The following is a 10,827-nucleotide window of genomic DNA, read 5'->3' as shown; positions in this document are numbered from 1 at the left end:
TTTTGGTTCTAATAGCATAGCGTGTGTGTTGCTGTTTGAAATTCTAGGAGCGGTTTCTGTTCTAGACGCAGGCAAAGGTTTGAGGCGTGCAAAAGGGACAAATATGCACAAACCACGAGAATAGAGAGCCGAACGCTGTGACCACTGAGATGTTGCCTAGCGTATATTGCATTTCTAGCGTTCGATTTAAACGAACAAAAAGTCTGCCAGTAATAAACGTGATGTGCCGAACATCTTTTTTAAAGTACTGTGTTAAGAATCCACTGTTTTGCAAACCTTTCAGTCTTGTTTTTCGGCGTTGCCGTTAAGGTCATACAAAGTGTTAAGGTACGCATACATATTTGGCAACAGTATACTCTGCTTCATACATAGCGTGCAACGCGGTGAAAACTGCCGAAGTAGTCCGCATCAAGAGGCGAGACATTGCTTAATCACGGCTATATCCAAAAGTCCAGAGATAGCATTTTTTAAATGGCCCGGGCCAAGCTCTGAGATCTCCATTGTGTCGAGAACGCTTTGTTATGGTTGGACAATGGTTATGGTCCAAATTTTGGAGTTGGGACGGGCCAAATGTTGGAACTACAAAGAATGTTTACTACATTCGAGTCGGGGCGAAAGTGTGGATTTGTGCAGAAGACGATGAGCGGCCAATTTCGCCGGACGGAGCAGATAGAAGTTGATGAACACTGCGCTCTGCCCCGTCTATCCGGGTCCCAGGTTATACGCCAATTTTTGCGGCTGGATGCGACAAGGTCACTATCGGGATGTTGAAGTCGCTTGCAGAAGATTTTACCTCCGTATTTTACATATTGCTAACGTGTCCTTTGAGACAGCTTGGCTTCCTACCGAATGGAGAATTGCGGAAATATTCTTACCTCTCAAACATACTACGAAGAGTTTTGTAATCCATAACACTCGGCCGATTTCCTTGTCTACTTTTGTAAAACTTACAAGCCTTCAGTGCTTCTCAGATAGGGTTTCGGCGATGGTGCTCGATCTGGACTGCTTAGGTTTTGAAAGCGCGATTCGGGCTACAATGGAAAAGTGGTCGCGGCTTTAGTCGCTTTGGATATCGCCAAACGCAGAGCACTCAGTAATATTCAACAAGTCTGAGGAGATTCGGCCGCCTTTTTACATTCTCGCACGGGTACAGGAATTCCTAAGAGATATAGACGTTTGTTCTGTTTTGATGGGTTTTTTTACTTCCGAAACGTTTTCTCAAAGTAGTGGTGTACCTCAGGGATCGGTCCTGTCACCTTCACTTTTTAAGGGAAAAACCTCGCTACCCGCACCACAGCCGCGCTTCGCGCGAGCCGTCGGAGCCAAGATTAGCCACAGCTGCCCATGCGCGAAACCGAGTGACTTCACACGTGGCACAAATAAAAAAATAACTAAAAGACAAACAGTGCGCCAGGAAACACTCATATTGTCACGTAGCGATGACTGCAGCCCGGTGAACAGGAAGACAGCGAGAGTCGCTTCGAAACGGAACTCTTATTTGGGCTCACTTGCGCCCGCAAAGAACTGAATCACTCGGCGGCGCCGTAGCAACAAGCGTGCTCGGCGGTCGTCCAACAGAATGCCCGCCGCTGTCGGCCGTGGTCTTTTTAATGCTGATAGCGAACAAACGCTACAAACAAACGCTACAAAGATTCGCGGCATTACTCGCCTCTCAAAAAAGCATCGACTCGATGTTGTAGATCATAATGCGGCTATAACAATCAAAAACGGATTCTGAAAAAATAAACACTGAATGTGGAAACACGGCGTCCTCTAGCGTGCATGATAGGGCTTTTAGGCGTTCGACATGGACTACTTCTGGTCGTACGCGGCGTCAGTGGGATGCACTCATTTCCTCAGGGACGACTCCATAGTCCAGTTCACTTAGCCGACGAAGAACCTTGTACAGGCCGAAATAGCGGCGCCAAAGCTTTTCAGTGAATCCTCGGCTGCAAACGGGCGTCCAAACCCAGACTCGGACTCCTGGCTTGTATTCCGCGTTGAGTCTTCGTAGGTTGTAGCGTCTGGCGTCGGTCCTCTGCTGGTCTTTGATCCTTAATCGGGCAAGTCTTCGGGCTGCTTCTGCGCGTTGGAGGTAGGCGGCGACGTCGACATTGTCTTCCTCAGTAACGTTGGGCAGCATGGCGTCTAGCGTGGTCGTGGCCTCTCTGCCATGGACGAGCCTAAAAGGCGTCATCTGGGTGGTCTCCTGCACTGCGGTGTTGCAGTCGAAGCGTACGTAAGGCAGGATGACGTGCCAGGTCTAGTGTTCGGCATCGACATACATGGCGAGCATATCGGCGATGCTTTTGTTGAGGCGCTCGGTCAGTCCGTTGATCTGCGGGTGGTATGCAGTTGTTCTCCGGGGGCTGGTTTGGCTGTAATGGAGGATGGCTTGCGTCAGTTCCGCCGTGAATGCTGTTCCTTTGTCAGTGACGAGCACATCGGGGGCGCCGTGTCGCAGAAGAATGTCCTCCATGAAAAATTTGGCGACTTCGGCTGCTGTTCCGTTCGGTAGGGCTTCTGCCTCGGCGCGGGTCAGGTAGTCGGTTGCTATAGTGATCCACTTATTTGCAGACGTTGATTTCGGCAAAGGGCCAAGCAAGTCCATGCCGATCTGCTAACAGGGCGTTGAGGGGGTTCAATGGGGTTCAGAAATCCTTCTGGTCGGGTTGGAGGGGTCTTTCGTCGCTGACAATCTCGGCAGGTTTTCACATAATGTGCGACATCGGCAGACAATCGGAGCCAGTAATACTTCTCTTGAATGCGGCGGAGGGTGCGAGGCCTGAAGAACTTCTCCGCGCAGACTTGCAGGTACAACAAGGAGGTAGGCTGTCTTGGTTTGGTTTAGTTTGGTTTGGTTTATCGGGTTTAACGTCCCAAAGCGACTAAGGCTATGAGAGACGCCGTAGTGGAGGGCTCCGGAAATTTCGACCACCTGGTGTTCTTTAACGTGCACTGATATCGCACAGTACACGGGCCTCTAGAATTTCTCCTCCAAAGAAATTCAGCCGCCGTTGTTCGCTGCAAAGTTGTTCTTCACGAGGACATGGTTCTGTAAACAGAAGGAAGACAGTCCTCGCTTGAACGAGGCGGGGGGTGGAAAAACCTTGCCTTCCAAGTATTCGATGAGGCATTTTATGTTGGGGTCCGCGCGTTGCTGTTGCACAAAAGAGCTGGAGCTGATGGGTCCCAGGAAGGCGTCCTCATCGCCGTCCGGCGGTGGTGCATCTAGAGGGGCTCGTGACAGGCAGTCGGCGTCAGAGTGCTTGCATCCGGACTTGTACACGACGGTTACGTCAAACTTCCAATGGGTCGGAGAAGGCGAAGAAGTCTCGTACGTCTGATACTTCGTCGAGGAAAGCAATCGTCGTTCCTCTTTTAACGTGCCGGTATTCTTCGCTGACGTTAGTCAGCAGTACTTCGGCTTGTCCTTCGTAGAAAGGTGTGATGTCTCTTGCGATGCAGATTCCTCGGTCGAGAAGCAACTGCATGTTCCCCTCGATAATGGCTTCAGTGTCACTCGCTTCCCTGGAGCCTACAGTGACGATGACGCTTGAGCGGGGTGGGACACTCACTTGTTCCTCCAGGACACTAAGTGCAACGTGATGTTTTGGAGTCCTCATTAACGGCATGCCCTCGCCCGTAGAAAGTGTGATCAGCTTGGATCGCAGGTCGATGATCACCTGATGCTCATTCAGGAAATCCATGCCCAAGATCACTTCGCAGGAACATTGCGTCGTGGTCGAGGTTGTCATTGTATGCGGCGTCGGCCTAGTGGGTGCGACGTCTTTATGCGGCGTGGTCGGTGGAGGATCTTCGTCGTTTCCATGGCAAGCAACCTGACTTCCACAGGTTGCTTTGTTTATTTTGCCCTACGGGGGCTAGGGGACCTTCATCCGACAGCCGCGGAGTGGCTGCGGCCCGGTGACGAAAAACGTACGGTGGACGGCGACGGCGAGCGGGAAAGACTGCTTGACGAGACGTACTCCCCTCTGTGCAGGTAGTCGTCAATTTCCTGTGGTCGCTGGCCGGGGAATCGTCGTCGGGCGTGGATGGCGAAGCCTCGCAGGCCGATGCGTTTGGACGGGTAGTGGCGAAGTATGTGACCGGCTTCGCCGCAATGGAAGCACAGCGGGCGGTTGTTGGAAGTCCTCCAGGCGTCCCACTTCCTTGGGTTTGGGCGTTGTTCGTAGGCTGTGCGGGCGGGGGCAGGGGGGCGGCGTTCGGGTACGGCTGGTTCACGTCGAAGAGGCGGGTTTCGGCTCTCGCGTTGGGGCTGAGGACTGCGTAGTGCTGCGGCGTAGGTTAAGGCTGGAGCTTCAGCAGGAGGCGAGGATGACGGGGTGCCAAGCGCATGCTGCACTTCGCGTACGATTTCCTCAAGGGTCGCTACTTGAGGCTGGTTGGAAGATGGTAGCAGGCGACGCAGCTCTTCCCGTACAATTTCTCGGATAACATCCCGCAGGTTGCCTCCGAATGCTGTGCCATCCGAGAGGGCAGTCGACGGCCACTTGGGGGTTAGAGGAAAATGACGGGCTCGTGCTTCCAAGGTTTTCTCAATGGCGGCTGCTTCAGTGGTGAATTCCGCGAACGTCGTCGGTGGATTGCGGGTAGACCACCTAAAAGTGCCTCTTTAGCAACAGGCATCAAAAGCTCCACCTTCTTCTCCTCCGTCATGTCAGGATCGACACGTCGAAAAAGGCGCTTCATGTCTTCTGCGTATGCGGTCACTGACTCGTTCGGGTGTTGGATGCGCGACTGTAGAAGCAGCTGAGCTCTTTCTTTCCTGATGATGCTCGTGAAAGCCTTCAGGAACTCCTGTTTGAATAATTCCCACGTCGCTAGAGAAGCTTCGTGGTTTTCGAACCAAATTCTCGCTGGTCCTTCCAAGGCGAAGAAAACATGGCTCATTTTAGTCTGGTCGCCCCAACTGTTGAATACGGCGACACGATCAAACTGATCCAGCCATTCCTCGGGATCCTCGCCCGGTGAAGCGTTGAACGTGGGCGGCAGTCGGAGCTGGTGTAAAATAATGGGGCCTAGTGTCGCAGGCATGGCTGAAGTCAAAGTTGAGGAGTCCTTCTTTGCTCGCGTGAGGTCCGGTAGCAGTCCGAATTCTGGTGGACACCTTTGGAGACGACGGCTGCTTCGCCCTGCGCCTTCGGGGGGGGGGGGGGGGGGGGCTTCTGCGTCTTTCGCGGGATCTTCTTCGAGACGGCTCGGGCTGCTCTGACGGCTCTCAGGGGGTGAGGGCGACAGGGACATCCGTTAGCACCTCCACCAGATGTCATGTGGCGGTGACTGCGGTCCGGCGAACAGGAAAACAGTGAGGATTTCTTCGAAACGGAACTCTTTATTTGGGCTGACTTGCGCCCGCAAAGAACTGAATCACTCGGCGACGGAGTAGCAACAAGCGTGCTCGGCGGTCGTCGAACAGAATTTTCCGCCGCTGTCGGCCGTGCTCTTTTATGCGAAGCATATTACAATAGGTAACCCAAGCCCTTCGTGACGGTTACACGCCGTGCACACCACGTGACACAATGACGTCACGACAGATGAGAGACGGGGCTCCAACTTGTGCCGTCGCTGCGGTTGCACGCCGTGCAGACCACGTGGTATGGTGACGTCACACCACGTGACACAATGACGTCACGACAGATGAGAGACGGGGCTCCAACTTGTGCCGTCGCTGCGGTTGCACGCCGTGTGAATCACGTGGTATGGTGACGTCACACTCCTGCGCATTTCGAACGCGCGTTCACACTCGGTGTAGGTGAAACGCTCGCTCCACCGGGCAGGCGGACGCGGCTCACCCAACGCTCACCCAACGCTCACCCAGGCGCTCATCCAACGCGCGCCTCGGGATTAGTCGGCGTTCCGCTGTAGCCACACCATTGTCTTCCCCCACAACGAAGGCTTCTAGTGGTTGTATTACAATGACCAAGTATTCAACCAAGGAAAGCCATGTATTACCAAGCCTAGCCATGAATATGCTTCGCATCTGACTAGGCTTAACCTTAGCTAAGCCTCAGCCATTTTTTAAAGCTGACAGCGAACCTTCGAGATAAAGCGTGGAAAGTTACTAGAACATTCTGGCACAAAGTAGAATCGGCTCCGCCTGGATGCGATCAATCGACATAAATCTGGGGGCGTTTTGCGTCACAAACGAAGCAATAAAGCGGCGTGTCGGCAGCCTTGAAGCATGAACAAGCAAACGCAACAAAGATTCGCGGCAGTATTATTTTTAGACCCTTAGGTACCTTAGCTCTGCATGCGTGTCCAGTTTCTGAATCATATGCTCTGCAATTTGTCCTTTAAGCTACTTAGGAAAGCACTCAAATGAGCGGATCAACAATCACTCAGATATTCTTAAATACCGTAATTTCCGCACTATAGTCCGCGGACTGTATACATGCTTAAAAGCTTGCGTCATGCGGACTACCTGTGCGTGCGGACTATACGTGACTTTATTTGTCATATTGTTTACAGAGCCGGAGAAGCCTACCGGTGGCTATGAAAAAAAAACGTGCCCCGGGTGCGTGCCTACGACATGTTACCGGGCTAAACAACTTTGGGAAATCAGCTCAGATATGAAATCAGCTTCGATATGCAAGCAAATGCTGTTGCGGTAGCGAAGAGTGGCTGCTTTCGAGTCCTTGTATTTGAGAGCGCATGCGCAGAACTTTATGAATATAAATAAATAATAAATACGCGGACACATAAACGCAGATGTAACACCAGGGCTGGCAGAGTCAGAACGGTTGCGATGGCTCCGAAAAGCTGAAGAGCCTTCTCGACAGCATTCAGTCTGAGTGTAGGTGAGTGTGCGCAAGCACAGAAGCCCAACAGAACAGCGCTAAAATAATTTGACATCGACGAAAAAAGTGTGCGGATCTGGGCTGTTCCATTGGAAGATCAGGAGGGAATTCCTGCACAGAAGAAAGCTCGAAGGTGGAAGACACCAGCATGGCCACATCTTGAAGAAAAGGTTGTAGCGTGAATACCGGAACAGACGAAATATGGGGAATCCGGATATGGCGGTGAAAATCAGACTTCATTGCTAGTACTATGGCGGCTGAAGAAGGCAACAGGGAATTCAAGGGAAGCCTTGCGCTGTGCGCCAGGTTTATGAAAACGAACCATCTGAGTCTACGACAACGCACTGCGGTAGGCATAAGTGAGCCGGAGGACGACTGGCGCGAGAACAAAAGGGATTTCCAAGATTTTAAGCTGAAGTCTCTGGAGAAGGATGGGATCTCAGAAAATCAGGTAAGATAAGTTTACAAATGCTGCCTATTAGAATTCGTTCTATGTTAATCGTCTGCGAGCGGCACTTGTTGCATTGGGACTAACGCACAGCCTTTTTCAACAGGTGTGCAACAGGGTTGAATGGGAAATGTCGTTTGATGAGCCACCAAGTCGTGCTGTTCACAGCGTAGAAACCAGAACAGTTAGCATTACGACAACTAGTAACCAGCGAAGCTGTTTCATTTTGTTCTGAGTGCCACTTCGCCTACGAGGAGCTGCTGTTCCTTGGTCACGTCGTAAGCAAAGATGGAGTTCGCCCAGACCCCCAGAAGACGGCTGCGATCGCAGAGTTTCCACAGCCTAATGACAAGAAAGCTATACGCAGATTCCTTGGATTGTGCGCTTATTCCCGTCGATTCGTCAAGAACTTTTCGCGCATCGCTGAACCTTTGACCCAACTTACCAATGCTGACGTGCCTTTTAAATGGGAAAGGCCGCAAGAGGAAGCTTTCAACGAGCTGAAGCGCCGCTTACAGTCCCCTCCTGTGCTCGGGCACTTTGATGAAAACGCCGAAACCGAAGTTCATACCGATGCAAGCAGTGTGGGCTTAGGAGCGGTCCTCGTTCAGAAAAATGGCAGAGAGGAGAAAGTTATCGCGTACGCTAGCCGTTCACTGTCGAGAGCAGAAGCCAACTGTTCGACGACAGAGAAAGAATGTCTCGCCATTATTTGGGCCACGTCGAAATTTCGCCCCTACCTATACGGACGACCATTCAAGGTTGTGAGCGATCACCATGCTCTCTGCTGGCTGGCCAATTTGAAAGATCCCTTCGGCAGCCTTGCTCGTTGGAGCCTGCGTCTTCAAGAATTCGACATAACTGTAGTCTATAAATCTGGCCGCAAGCATTCCGATGCAGACTGCTTGTCACGAGGCCCTGTCGACGCAGCACCCGAAGAGGAAGACGACGACGCTTTCTTAGGACCGGTAAGCGCCAGCAGTTTCGCGCAGCAGCAGCACTCGGATCCTGACTTGCAAAGCCAAGTTGATTATCTGAAAGGCAAGACCGCATCGCCTCCCCGAGGGTTCAAGCGGCAACTGTCGTCCTTCGTCCTTCACAATAATGTCCTCCTGAAGAAGAACTTCGCGCCCAACAGGACAGTACATCTTCTTGTCGTGCCCAAGAATCTTAGGCAAGAAATTATGCAGGCATGTCATGATGAGCCGACTGCAGGGCATCTCGGGATTGCTCGCACGTTGCACCGCATCCAGGAGAAGTACTATTGGCCGCGGCTAGCTACCGACGTTTCCCATTACGTGAAAACGTGCCGTGAGTGTCAGCGACGCAAAACGCCTCCGACTAGACCAGCCGGACTCCTGAACCCCATACCACCTGCAACTAAGCCCTTTCAGCAAATAGGAATGGACCTCCTCGGCCCCTTTCCGACTTCATCATCAGGTAACAAGTGGATCATCGTGGCCACCGACTACATGACCCGATACGCCGAAGCAAAAGCGTTGCCTAATGGTACCGCAACAGAAGTCGCAAAATTTTTTGTCGAGCAAATTCTCCTGCGGCACGGCGCCCCTGAAGTGCTCATCACAGACAGAGGGACGGCATTTACAGCGGAGCTGACGCAAGCCATTTTAAACTACAGCCAGACAAGCCATCGGAGGACAACTGCCTATCATCCACAAACCAACGGAATCACAGAGCATCTGAACAAGACCATCGCAGACATGCTCTCCATGTACATCGACGCCGAACACAAGACGTGGGACTCCATTCTGCCCTACGTGATCTTCGCGTACAATACTGCCGTCCAGGAGACAACCAGGTTTACCCCATTCCAGCTGGTATACGGCAGGAAGCCCACGACAACACTCGACGCAATGCTCCCGCACGTTTCTGACGAAGACAACCTCGACGTCGCCGCCTACCTTCATCGCGCCGAGGAAGCCCGAAGACTTGCGCGGCTTCGCATTCAAGACCAGCAGCACACCGACGCCCGACGCTACAATCTGCGCCGACGAGACACGCATTACAAGCCAGGTGATCGTGTTTGGATATGGACGCCAGTTCGCCGCCGTGGATTGAGTGAAAAGTTGCTGCGACGCTACTTTGGCCCGTACAAGGTTCTCCGTCGCATCGGTGACCTCGACTACGAAGTCATCCCCGACGGCACGACAGCATCTCAGCGACGCCGCAGACGCCCGGAAGTCGTACATGTCGTACGCCTGAAGCCATATTATGAACGCTAAATGACTGGAAGTTTTCATTGTCCGTGTTTATTTTCATTTTAAAGCATCGAGACGATGCTTCTTTGGAAGGGGGGTAATGCCACGTATCATTGCAGTGTTTGTTCGTTCACGCTCAAGACAGCAGGAAAGGGTCGTTATCACTTTTGTTCGTGGCGCGAGAAGCGACCAGACTAATCTCGATTGTTCGCAGCCTTGAAAGGCTGCATCTAGGTTTTTCCAGATTACCGTAGATGATCTTGACCTGTTATCTGGAAGTTTCCTTGCCGGCTTTAAATTGAGCGATGCCACGAGCGGCGGACATTCGTTGTTCGACGATTGACGAGCACGCTTGTTACTTACGCCGCTACCGAGTGATTCAGTTGTTGTGCGGGCGCAAGTCAGCCCAAATAAAGAGCTTCGTTTGCAAGTCTTTCTGGTGTCTTCCTGACCGCTGGACTGCCGTTACTACAACGTGACAGTATAAAGAGCCATAAAAGCGATAAAAACATAACAGGGTGATAAAGCTAAAAGTCAGCTGAATCTCAAAAGGGATAATAATAAAATGAAAAAAAGGTACACTTGATGACTATAAACAGTTAGTGTAAGAGCCATAAAGGTTTGGTTTGCTTTGGTTTATGGGGTTTAACTTCCCAAAGCGACTAAGGCTATGAGAGACGCCGTAGTGGAGGGCTCCGGAAATTTCGACCACCTGGGGTTCTTTAACGTGCACTGACATCGCACAGTACACGGGCCTCTAGAATTTCTCCTCCAAAGAAATTCTAGCCGCCGCGGCCGGGAACAAACCCGCGTCTTTTGGGTCAGCAGCCGAGAGAGCCATAAAGGGTAACAATAGCAGGTAACAAGGATAAAACCGATAAAAACTGACGAAATGAATTTGTAGAAGGAATAAAAACGGACTGAACGCGACAAAGTGGGGCTAAAAAAGTGCACAGACCTTAACAATAAAACGATGAAACAGTAATACTCAATGATCGAAACACGCGTAGTCGGCAATAAAAATTTAGCAATGCAGTCGCAATGTATTCTAAAGTTTAGCAATGTATTGAGTGCCCATTCCTTTCCCCTCTTCGTTTCCCCTTCGGGCTTCTTTCGCGACGTTTTCACTCATGTCACAGGGATATACAGTATCTCTCGCTACGTATATCCTAGCATAGTCAGCTATGCTAAGCGACTGGCAGTTTTTATTTTTTTGTTCATTTTTTTTTTACCCGTTCCTTCTTGGGTACACGTTTTCTTACCCGTCTGCATCTTTTCCTCCCCCCCAGAGCTCTTTCCTTGCTCGTCCGTTTTCTTTTCTGGCTTCGTCAGCTCCGCG

The sequence above is a fragment of the Amblyomma mixtum genome, chromosome 1 (assembly GCF_055824585.1).
Source record: "Amblyomma mixtum isolate Tamu chromosome 1, ASM5582458v1, whole genome shotgun sequence".
NCBI classification, from domain to species: domain Eukaryota; kingdom Metazoa; phylum Arthropoda; class Arachnida; order Ixodida; family Ixodidae; genus Amblyomma; species Amblyomma mixtum.
The sequence above is the reverse complement of the archived record's forward strand: the minus strand, read 5'-3'. Positions refer to the sequence as shown.